This window comes from Bufo bufo, chromosome 10 (assembly GCF_905171765.1).
Source record: "Bufo bufo chromosome 10, aBufBuf1.1, whole genome shotgun sequence".
NCBI classification, from domain to species: Eukaryota; Metazoa; Chordata; class Amphibia; order Anura; family Bufonidae; genus Bufo; species Bufo bufo.
In genome coordinates, this window is record NC_053398.1 from 145,776,118 (window position 1) to 145,788,600 (window position 12,483).

Sequence of the window (12,483 nt, forward strand, 5' to 3'; positions counted from 1 at the left end):
AACTGTGTACATGACTGCCCCCGGCAGACCCCCCCCTGTATTTTAACTAATTGGTGGCCAGTGCGGCCCTCCCTCCCCAGTATTAAATGTGACCAGTGCGGCCTCCCTCCCTCTATATTCATTGGTGGCTAGTGCGGCCCCCCCCCTCCCTCCCCTGTATTAAATGTGACCAGTGCGGCCCCCCTCCCTCTATATTCATTGGTGGCCAGTGCGGCCCCCCCTCCCTCCCTCCCCAGTATTAAATGTGACCAGTGCGGCCCCCCTCCCTCTATATTCATTGGTGGCCAGTGCGGATTCCCAGTATTAAATGTGACCAGTGTGGCCTCCCCCCTTCCCCCCCCCCCCCTAATTTAAATCACCAGGTAAGGCAGAGATCTGTTAAAGGCAGAGATTTGTTCAGACAAAGTGTAAGTAAAATACAGTACAGTACACTATATATTTAATTGTACTGTACTGTATTATACAGACATCAGACCCACTGGATCTTCAAGAACCAAGTGGGTCTGGGTCAAAAAAAAAGTGAAAAAAAAAGTAAAAATCAAAAAACACATTTATCACTGATTAAAAATGAAAAAAATAAAATTCCCTACACATGTTTGGTATCGCCGCGTCCGTAACGACCTGATCTATAAAACAGTCATGTTACTTTCCCCGCACGGTGAACGCCAAAAAAATAAAAACTATTAGGAAATTGAAATTTTGCCCACCTTACTTCCCAAAAAAGATAATAAAAGTGATCAAAAAAGTCGCATGTACGCCAAAATAGTACCAATCAAACCGTCATCTCATCCCGCAAAAATCATGCCCTACCCAAGATAATCGCCCAAAAACTGAAAAAACTATGGCTCTCAGACTATGGAAACACTAAAACATGATTTTTTTTGTTTCAAAAATGAAATCATTGTGTAAAACTTAAATAACTAAAAAAAGTATACATATTAGGTATCGCCGCGTCCGTATCGACCGGCTCTATAAAAATATCACATGACCTAACCCCTCAGGTGACCACTGTAAAAAAATAAAAATAAAAACGGTGTAAAAAATGCCATTTTTTGTCATCTTACGTCACAAAAAGTGTAATAGCAAGCGATCAAAAAGTCATATGCACCCCAAAATAGTGCCAATCAAACCGTCATCTCATCCGGCAAAAAATGAGACCCTAGTTAAGATAATCGCCTAAAAACTGAAAAAACTATGGCTCTTAGACTATGGAGACACTAAAACATTTTTTTTGTTTTAAAAATGAAATCATTGTGTAAAACTTACATAAATAAAAAAAATTGTATACATATTAGGTATCGCCGCGTCCGTGACAACCTGCTCTATAAAATTACCACATGATCTAACCTGTCAGATGAATGTTGTAAATAACAAAAATAAAAATTGCCAAAAAATCGATTTCTTGTTACCTTGCCGCACAAAAAAGTGTCATTTAGAGCAACCAAAAATCATATGTACCATAAACTAGTACCAACAAAACTGCCACCATATCCCGTAGTTTCTAAAATGGGGTCACTTTTTTGGAGTTTCTACTCTGGGGGTGCATCAGGGGGGCTTCAAATGGGACAAGGTGTCAAAAAAACCAGTCCAGCAAAATCTGCCTTCCAAAAACCGTATGGCATTCCTTTCCTTCTGCACCCTGCCGCGTGCCCGTACAGCGGTTTACGACCACATATGGGGTGTTTCTGTAAACTACAGAATCAGAGCCATAAATAATGAGTTTTGTTTGGCTGTTAACCCTTGCTTTGTAATTGGAAAAAAAATATTAAAATGGAAAATCTGCCAAAAGTGAAATTTTGTATCTCTATTTTCCATTAAATCTTGTGCAACACCTAAAGGGTTAACAAAGTTTGTAAAATCAGTTTTGAATACCTTGAGGGGTGTAGTTTCTTAGATGGGGTCACTTTTATGGAGTTTCTACTCTAGGGGTGCATCAGGGGGGCTTCAAATGGGACATGGTGTCAAAAAAACAGTCCAGCAAAATCTGGCTTCCAAAAACCATACGGCGCACCTTTCCCTCTACGCCTTACTGTGTGCCCGTACAGTAGTTTACGGCCACATATGGGGTGTTTCTGTAAACGGCAGAGTCAGGGCAATAAAGATACAGTCTTGTTTGGCTGTTAACCCTTGCATTGTTAGTGGAAAAAATGGGTTAAAATGGAAAATTTGCCAAAAAAATGAAATTCTCAAATTTCATCCCCATTTGCCAATAACTCTTGTGCAACACCTAAAGGGTTAACGAAGTTTGTAAAATCAGTTTTGAATACCTTGAGGGGTGTAGTTTATAGAATGGGGTCATTTTTGGGCGGTTTCTATTATGTAAGCCTCGCAAAGTGACTTCAGACCTGTAGTGGTCCCTAAAAATTGGGTTTTTGTAACTTTCTGAAAAATTTCAAGATTTCCTTCTAAACTTCTAAGCCTTGTAACATCCCCAAAAAATAAAATATCATTCCCAAAATGCTACAAACATGAAGTAGACATATGGGGATTGTAAAGTCATCACAATTTTTGGGGGTATTACTATGTATTACAGAAGTAGAGAAACGGAAACTTTGAAATTTGCAAATTTTTCTATTTTTTTTATAAATATTGTATTTTTTTCTGCAAAAAAATTTACTTTTTTGACCCAATTTTAGCAGTGTCATGAAGTACAATATGTGACGAAAAAACATTCTCAGAACGGCCTGGGTAAGTCAAAGCGTTTTAAAGGTATCAGCACTTAAAGTGACACTGTTCAGATTTGCAAAAAATGGCCAAGTCCTTAAGGTGAAATAGGGCTGAGTCCTTAAGGGGTTAATACAGGGGAGGGAGGGGGTCTGCCCCCTCCTGCCTGGCAGCACCTGATCTCTTACAGGGGGCTATGATTCGCACAATAATTGTGCGGATCACAGCCCCCTGTAGGAGATCGGGTGCTACCAGGCAGCAGGGGGCAGTCATGTACACAGTTCTTTTAGTATCTTCTAACTTGAAGCGTCCTCATCACCATGGGAACGCCTCTGTGTTAGAATATACTGTCGGATCTGAGTTTTCACGAAGTGAAAAATCAGATCTGTAAAAACCAGTTATGCAGACGGATCCGTTCTGAACGGATGCAAGCGTTTGCATTATAGGAGCGGATCCGTCTGTGCAGACACCAGACGGATCCGCTCCAAACGCAAGTGTGAAAGTAGCCTAACATGAGACACATGAGATTTGAAATCAGGAGAAAATATCAAAATGTCGTCAAGATAGACAAAGACAAATTTACCTAAAAACTCTCTAAGAATATCATTCATAAAGTTTTGGAACACAGCTGGGGCATTGCTGAGTCCAAAAGGCATAACCTGATATTCAAAGTGCCCTGCCGGAGTATTGAACTTCCATTCGTCTCCCTCCTTGATTCGTATTAGATTGTATGCCCCTTTCAGGTTAAATTCTTAGAAAACCAAGTTGCCCCCAGAACTTGGTTAAATAAATCCGGAATCAATGGGAGAGAGTATCTATTCTGGATAGTGATCTTATTCAATTTCCGGTAATCGATACAAGGCCTAAGACCACCATCCTTCTTCTTAACGAAGAAAAACCCTGCTCCCATAGGAGAGACAGAAGGTCTAATGTGCCCCTTACCGAGGCTTTCCTTAATATAATCCTCCATGGCCTTGCGTTCGGGCTGAGAGAGATTATAAATACGCCCCTTAGGAAACCTGGCACCTTCTACTAACTCTATGGCTCAATCATAAGGTCTATGGTGTGGTAGAACCTCCGGGGTAGGTGATGAGAACACATCAGAATATTCCCTAATGACCGTGGGTAATATATCAGATTCTACTGAGACCCCAGGTTGTACCACAGACAAGCATCAGTCACACTTAGGTCCCCATTTCACCAACTCCCCCCTGGACCAATCAATAGTGGGGTTGTGTAATCGGAGCCAAGGCAACCCTAGTACCACCTCGACCGGTAAGTTCTCCAGGACTAAGAGGGAACATTTCTCAGAGTGGCACACCCCTACGGTTAAAGAAATCTCTGAGGTACATGACCTCACCATACCACCTACCAGGGGAGTGGCGTCAATAGCCATGACATGGATAGGTGTAGGAAGAGAAAAAATTGGAATACCCAGTCTAATGGCGTACTCAGAGTCAATAAAGCTGGCCGCTGAATCAGAGTCAATAAAGGCCTTACCCGGCGATTTATTAACCCCCAGAGATATTGTTATAGGTACTAAAAGCTTACATTTCGTAAAACCAGGATGTACCTGGTCATTAGGTTGCCTTGCCTTGGGAGACTTAACGGAGAAGGCCTTCTTTGGACACTGGTTGATCCAATGGTCAGGATCTCCACAGTAAAAACACACTCCACGTCTGCGGCGCAGATTCCCTTGAGTCATGCCGACCTGCATGGGTTAATTCCATCCTGAGGGAACACACCACCTTCTGAATTGGGTGCAATACTCCTCCGCAGGTAGATCGCCCTGAACCAGAACTTTTAGAGCAGTCTCGGCTACCAGTGTCCTGTCTGGTTCATCATACAGGGTACCCAGGGCCTGAAAAAAAACCTCCACTGATGTTAAACAACTGGCGTCAGCAGGTAAAGAAAATGCCCAGTCCTGGGGATCACCCTGTAACCGGGAAATGACAATGCCCACGCGTTGACTCTCGGGGCCAGAGGATACGGGGCGCAAACGGAAAAAAAGTTTACAATTTTCTTTAAAGGAAAGAAACTTCTTCCGATCTCCAGAAAAGGGCTCAGGAAGCTTAATCTGGGGCTCTAAATGTGGACTGGAGGCCTGAGGGATGGAAGTACCTTGTCCTAGCTCAAAAGAACAGAGTTTCTCCCCTAGCTCCTGCACCATCTGCGTCAGGTTAGAGACATGGTCAGTCAGGGTCACCAGAGGATTCATGATACAGTGGTTAGGTTACGGCCTGTTAATCTGTGACGGTAACGTACACTACACACAGGGGGGAGGATAGTGACCACTGCGCTCCACCCTCACCCCTGGCCCTGCCTACTTGCCTCGCAAGTCCTAATGACAGGGGACAAATAGACGGCAGTCCCTAACTTAGGATACGTGCTGGGAAGACAGACAAGACAAATAACGGAACGTGAATGGACCGGGTCAATACCTAGAGAGCTACGCAGTACTAAGGAATGAGCAGAGAATAGTCAGGAAAAGCCGAGGTCAAATACCAGGAGAGAAACAAAGTACAACAGGAGTCCGCAAAGAATCGTCAGGTGGAAGCCGGGGTCAGGAGAGATGCGCAGTACAGGAGGAGCAGGCAGAGAATCGTCAGGGAACACAGGATCAGGTAAGTATGCAAGAACAAAGCAATCACCAGATACCTAAAATTAACAGGCAACCTGTGGCCAGCAGGCTGCCTGTATTTATAGTGGGGAGTGAGGGTCATGTGACGTGGCCAGCATCACATGACCGACAGACCGACCAGTCGAGCACCGAGTGATCAGCTCGGCGCTCAAGGCAGACCTAGGAGCAGGGAGCCTCCCAGCTAGCAAAGCTGCCCTGGGAACAAGGTCAAACACAGATCCTCGCTCCCGAAGCTAAGCAGCAGGTCTGCGGCTGATGGGAGACCGAGTGCGCCTTCGGCACCTCGTTACAGGTATTTGTCACAGTGCCCAATTCTTATTCTGTGTTGCGGACAAGAATAGAACTTTGTTTCTAGAGGCAGCAGATGCTGCACCTATCCTGAAAGAATGGCCTGATATAGCTGCCGGGTTCAACCCTAAATTGGACACCAGCGTACGGACATGACACAGACTGAGAGGTGGTGAGTGGTGCCATGGGAAACGGCAAGAGAGGACTCTCTGGGTCTCGGTCTGTTAGCGCTGTCAGTAACTCCTGAAATACACGGACCGGGCACCATGAATGTGATGTCGGAAAGAAAATGATTTGTGTTGGGGTTCTGTTTGAGATGTTTTGGTGACTGGTAAGGACAGCGTCTAACCGTCGGAACTCGGGCTCAACTGGGTGAGGCTGACAAAACTGCTATTGGCGGAAGTGCACGTGAACTCGCCTGGCCTCCAAAACCCGTAGAACCCTAAGTAGATAGTGGCTTTAAGCACTAGACTGGGGAGTACACCAAAAGGGGCTCCATGTAGCATGTTTGACAAGTTCCTAAAGTTTTCGCCAGTGATGTCCTGTCTGTGTGGCTGGTCTTCCGCGCAGCATTTACACATACCCTTCAAAGCTGCCTTGATAACATGAGTAGAAAATAGGGACCTCATCTCAGGATTGTTTATGGCAGAAAAGTGTTGTACCCCTGCCAGGTAGGATCTAACGGTGTTGTGAGAACGCCTCAACTCTGAGTGACAGAAACCTATGAACGCCAATACGTAGTCTATGAAACTAGTATCCCCTTGTTTTTTTTTTGACTGAAACCTGACGAATGTGTTCTAGCCTGTGTTGTAACTCCTAGTCATGTTAGATGACAGTGACCTGTCTTCCGGGCTGTGAATCCAGAATTAACGCTGAGTAAGGAGGAATCGAGGCCCCCATGTCGTCTGCTTCTGGCATGACCTGTGAAAAGAGGGAGAAGTTAGCCCTTGACAAGGCGTCAGCCGCCCCGTTCTGTGCACCTCCGACATGGGAACAGCAGTAGTGAAAGTTGTTTTGTAACGAGAGCCACGACGTGCGGGGATTTAGATCTACCTCTTGTTAAGATGTCCACTGTTGCTGAATTGTCTGAAATGATGGTAACTGTGGAATTGGCCCATGAACTACCCCACACGTGTGCAGCAGCCACTATGGGGTACAGTTCGAACAAGGCTGAAGTCTGTAGAAAACCCGGGATCTGTCTAACTTCTCCGAGCCACATCCTGACCATCCAGTGGGTGCCAAAGATGGCAGCAAAACCAGTGCCAGCGGAAGCATCAGAAAAGACTAAGGGAGAGGAACTAGTAGCAGCGGGGATGAAAAAAGAAATCCTGTTCCAGTGGCTCAGATACTGGTCCCTCAAGAATAGATCTGCCACTGCCTGACCATCTAGCTGTACTGGACTATCCTGCTGTGGTGCCGCGGGAAAAAGGGCCAACAGACGGGAAATTAATGACTTACCCTGTGGGATAATGCACATAGCAAAGTGTAACATCCCCGGTAACGACTGTAAATCAGCTTTCGTGGACACTCTCACTACTGTGAACCTGTGGATGACTTCCCTGATTCTCAGCAGTTTGTCTTCTGGTAGCCTAGCTAGCATATTCCCTGAGTCTAACACGATGCCCAGGAACGTGAGTACAGTAGATGGGCCTTCAACCTTCTTGGGTGACACTGGCACAACTAGCTGGGAGAAAACTGCTCGTAAGGTTTCAAGCCCCTGAGGTGTACGTCCCGGACGTTCAATCAGCAAAAATGATCCAGGTAGTGGATGACATGTTCGCAGTGGAACTCGACTTCCAAGCTCCAATGCAGGGCCTGCGCAAACTGGTCAAATAACCAGGGGCTACTCTTGGAGCCAAACGTCAGCTTCGTGGCGAAATAGTACACAGCACCGTCGTCACACCCAAGGGAGGCGCCTGCCTGAAAATACAGGCCAATAAATCGGCCTTCATACATATATATATATAATGGCCCCCTGTGTATTATTAGTATATATAATGGCCCCCTGTGTATTATTAGTATATATAATGGCCCCCTCTGTATTATTAGTATATATAATGGCCCCCTCTGTATTATTAGTATATATAATGGCCCCCTCTGTATTATTAGTATATAATGTCCCCTCTGTATTATTAGTATATATAATGGCCCCCTCTGTATTATTAGTATATATAATGGCCCCCTCTGTATTATTAGTATATATAATGGCCCCCTGTGTATTATTAGTATATATAATGGCCCCCTCTGTATTATTAGTATATATAATGGCCCCCTCTGTATTATTAGTATATATAATGGCCCCCTCTGTATTATTAGTATATATAATGGCCCCCTGTGTATTATTAGTATATATAATGGCCCCCTCTGTATTATTAGTATATATAATGGCCCCCTCTGTATTATTAGTATATATAATGGCCCCCTGTGTATTATTAGTATATATAATGGCCCCCTCTGTATTATTAGTATATATAATGGCCCCCTCTGTATTATTAGTATATATAATGGCCCCCTCTGTATTATTAGTATATATAATGGCCCCCTCTGTATTATTAGTATATATAATGGCCCCCTCTGTATTATTAGTATATATAATGGCCCCCTCTGTATTATTAGTATATATAATGGCCCCCTCTGTATTATTAGTATATATAATGGCCCCCTCTGTATTATTAGTATATATAATGGCCCCCTCTGTATTATTAGTATATATAATGGCCCCCTCTGTATTATTAGTATATATAATGGCCCCCTCTGTATTATTAGTATATATAATGGCCCCCTCTGTATTATTAGTATATATAATGGCCCCCTCTGTATTATTAGTATATATAATGGCCCCCTCTGTATTATTAGTATATATAATGGCCCCCTCTGTATTATTAGTATATATAATGGCCCCCTCTGTATTATTAGTATATATAATGGCCCCCTCTGTATTATTAGTATATATAATGGCCCCCTGTGTATTATTAGTATATATAATGGCCCCCTCTGTATTATTAGTATATATAATGGCCCCCTCTGTATTATTAGTATATATAATGGCCCCCTCTGTATTATTATAATATATAATGGCCCCCTGTGTATAATGATAGTAGAGGATGATGGTAAAGTGAGGAATCTAAAAATGTTTTCTGTTAAACTCTGCAGAGATGAGACGCGGCTGAAAGAAGGTGTCATGGCGGTCTTATCTCCGAATGAAGACGTTGAGGAAAGAGTCTACATGACAGGAGACGTGACTGGATGGATGAGGTATGTGCTGCTGTATTGGACTGTATATAATAATGTCCATCCACATATTTGTTTCACGGTAGGGTTGAGGGGTGGATTGAGAGAATATGGCCCACCCTGCCGCATCCTGGCCCCAGACTTCAGGTCACACTGTGCGTGTTCTGAATTCTGGGGCCTCACACCCATCTTCTACATCAGGGATGCCCAACCTGCGGCCCTCCAGCTGTTGCAAAACTACAACTCCCAGCATGCCTGGATAGCCTACAGCTACTAGTCCATGCTGGGAGTTGTAGTTTTGCAACAGCTGGAGGGCCGCAAGTTGAGCAACCCTGTACTACATTATCTGTGTGTTATCTGTGGTGTTACATAGGACTGCAGGTGACATCTACTACATTATCTGTACTCAGTTATCACTGTGTTATCTGTGGTGTTACATAGGACTGCAGATGACATCTACTACATTGTCTTTACTCAGAGAGTTATCACTGTGTTATCTGTGGCGTTACATAGGACTGCAGGTGACATCTACTACATTATCTGTACTCAAAGAGTTATCACTGTGTTATCTGTGGTGTTACATAGGACTGCAGGTGACATCTATTACATTATCTGTACTCAGAGAGTTATCACTGCGTTATCTCTGGTGTTACATAGGACTGCAGGTGACATCTACTACATTATCTGTACTCAGAGAGTTATCCCTGTGTTATCTGTGGTGTTACATAGGACTGCAGGTGACATTGACTACATTATATGTACTCAGTTATAACTGTGTATCTGTGGTGTTACATAGGACTGCAGGTGACATCTACTACATTATCTGTACTCAGAGAGTTATCACTGTGTTATCTGTGGTGTTACATAGGACTGCAGGTGACATCTACTACATTAGAGGTTTATGCAGGAGGATTACTTGTTTATACATTTTTTTTAATGAAGATATAAAGAATCATTGATTTTACTCGCTGGGTCCATTTGGACTTTTTTGCTGCATCTATTTGACGCCAAGGATAAACGGCGACGTCTTTGACTGCTGAGAAGTTCAGGGAGCATAGGGTTAATAAAGCGAGAGCAGCTAATAAATTATGGTATAGCCCGCAGGGGTTTTTCAGGAGTGTCTATGTCTATTTGGCTGGGAGAGCAGTATACCCTCCCCTTGTCCTGATTGGCCGCAGTTAAATGGTTTTGGCCAGTGTCATATGAAGGGCGGTTGCCTTTAGCTTTGCCTCTTTTCTCCGGCACCAAACAGCTTCACTGCTACAGGCGGAACAAGAGATCATGGCTGCATTCAAACGGAAGGGCCGGCTTTTATATCTTGCCTGCTGGCGGGTTTGAAAGCCCCTGCGCAGTCCCCCCTCCCTGCCACTGCTCCCTCATCATCTCCGGCAAGAGCGGGTGGCAGGAGTACCGCCAGAATGACCCGCCTATCCGCTCGCCTGCGCTCACCCTCGCCCTTACCTGTTAGTTCCCAGCGAAGAAATGGACGGGGGAGAGCCACAGCTAGAGCGCCGGCAGGACAAGCCTCAGCGCTTCCGGCCGAGCGTCTCTTAGCCACGCCCCCACCCCCCGTCTCTGCAGTTGCCGCGGCTGTACAGGAGAACAGCGATCTCCACAGCGCGCTCCTGCTCACGCCTGCCATCATGGGTAACCGCCCCAGCAATAACTCCTCTGCTAAGGAGCCTAGTTTGCCAATGCCCCCCCATTCCCAATTCCTGCTGCCCAGTACCCATCCACAAGTGTCTGATCACCCCCCCAAATTAACCCCCACTCTTCCTCACACCTTACTGTGGCTGAACCTCTGGCTCATGTATCAGAGCAGCCATCTTCAGTCCCACCAATGCTACCACCTACCCGCCGCTCTACGGCTAGGTCCAGGTCACCAGCTGCAGTCCCTGACCGGCATCACCGGCGCAGGTCAGTTTCACGTCATCACCACCGTTCCCAACACATGGCCAGAGCATCCCGTCAGAGTCGCAGAACAACCCGTTCCAGGTCCTACAGGTGGCGGTCGCCGTCTTTATCTGAGTTGAGCTCCTGCAGATCCAGTTCTGGCAGGTCAAGAACCAGTAGGAGGCGTGATCATAGACAGGCGGCCACCCAGTTGTCCCGCGAGGCTGATCCAGCTAGCGCGGTTCCTCAAGTCGTTCAAGCTGCTTCTTTCCTTCCGCGGCCACTGGTTCCTCAACAACCACGCAGGGGCCAGTGGCCGTCCGCAGACCCGGAGCCTGTTGGCTGTATAACGAAGGGCATTGTACATTTTTCGCATTGTGCAGATACAAACACGAGTGCTCAGTTTGTGGAGGACTCCACTCAGCAGTCCGCTGCCTGCGTATCCTCCTTGTTCCAAAAGTCACACCCGCCACTGGCAGGAAAGACCCCGGTCTCCGCGATGTCCCATTGGCTAAATAATTACCCCAGTAAGGAAGCTGCGGCACAAATACGTTTCGGTTTTACTTTCTGATTTTTTATCCCTTTTACCTACTCTAGGTCACCTACTTTTTCAAAACCCGGCTCTGTTGCGAGAAAAAATTGCAAAGGAAGTTTCCTTAAGCAGGATAGTGGGCCCATTTTCCTCACCCTCCTTTTATAACATCCGTATTTCACCATTAGGCTTAATTCCAAAGAAAGACCCAGGTAAATTCAGGCTTATCCACCACTTGTCCTTCCCTAAGGGCATGTCGGTTAACAATGGCATTTCAAAGGATGATTCTTCCATGTCCTACATGTGTTTCGATAGAGCGGTGAGTTTGGTCAGAAGTGCGGGCCAAGGGGCGCTGTTAGCTAAGGCAGACATTGAGGCGGCGTTCCGCTTACTCCCAGTACACCCGGACTGTTATCACCTACTGGGTTGTATGGTGGACAATTTGTTCTATTACGACACCTGTCTGCCGATGGGTTGCTCCATCTCATTTTTTTTAGCTATTTAGTACCTTTCTGGAATGGTTGATTAAATATGAGACTGGTTTGCGGTCTATAGCACACTACTTAGAATGCTCACTCAATCTCAAGATGCTATTTGTATCAAGAGATGCAATACAAATTAACGTCAAGGTGGTATAAAACACCGGCCTTGTTACATAGAATAAATCCTGAGATTTCGGATCGCTGTTGGAGATGTGGAGGAGAGATGGGGACATACGCTCATATTTGGTATAAATGTCCTTTAATTGTTCCTTTTTGGGAAAAGATAAACAAAATTGTTAATGATGTTTTCAAAACTAAAACGAACTTCTCTCTACATTTGATTTTGTTTAATTGGTTTGATGTATGTCATGCTGTTATTAAGTCAGAGTTATGTATGCTTTTCCTCAATGCGGCCAAGATATTAATACCAAGGAAGTGGCTGCAGAAAGAACCCCCAACGCTAAAGGAATGGTTTCTGGAGGTCAAGAAAATACAGAGCTTTGAAAAAATGAGGTGGACTTTAGCTCATAACAGGCAAAGATTTGAGGACATTTGGGAAAAATGGACTACATATCTGACACCAGAAAAAATAAGTTTGATGTTAAATGATTGTGTTTAATTGATTATCTGTCAAAGTTGAGTTAATGTACCACGAGGTCTATACATGGACCATTTTCCAAAAGTTTCACTAAAATGTTATCTTGACTGGTAACCTGTATTTTTCCTTTCTTGTTCTTTCCTTTCCTTCCCTT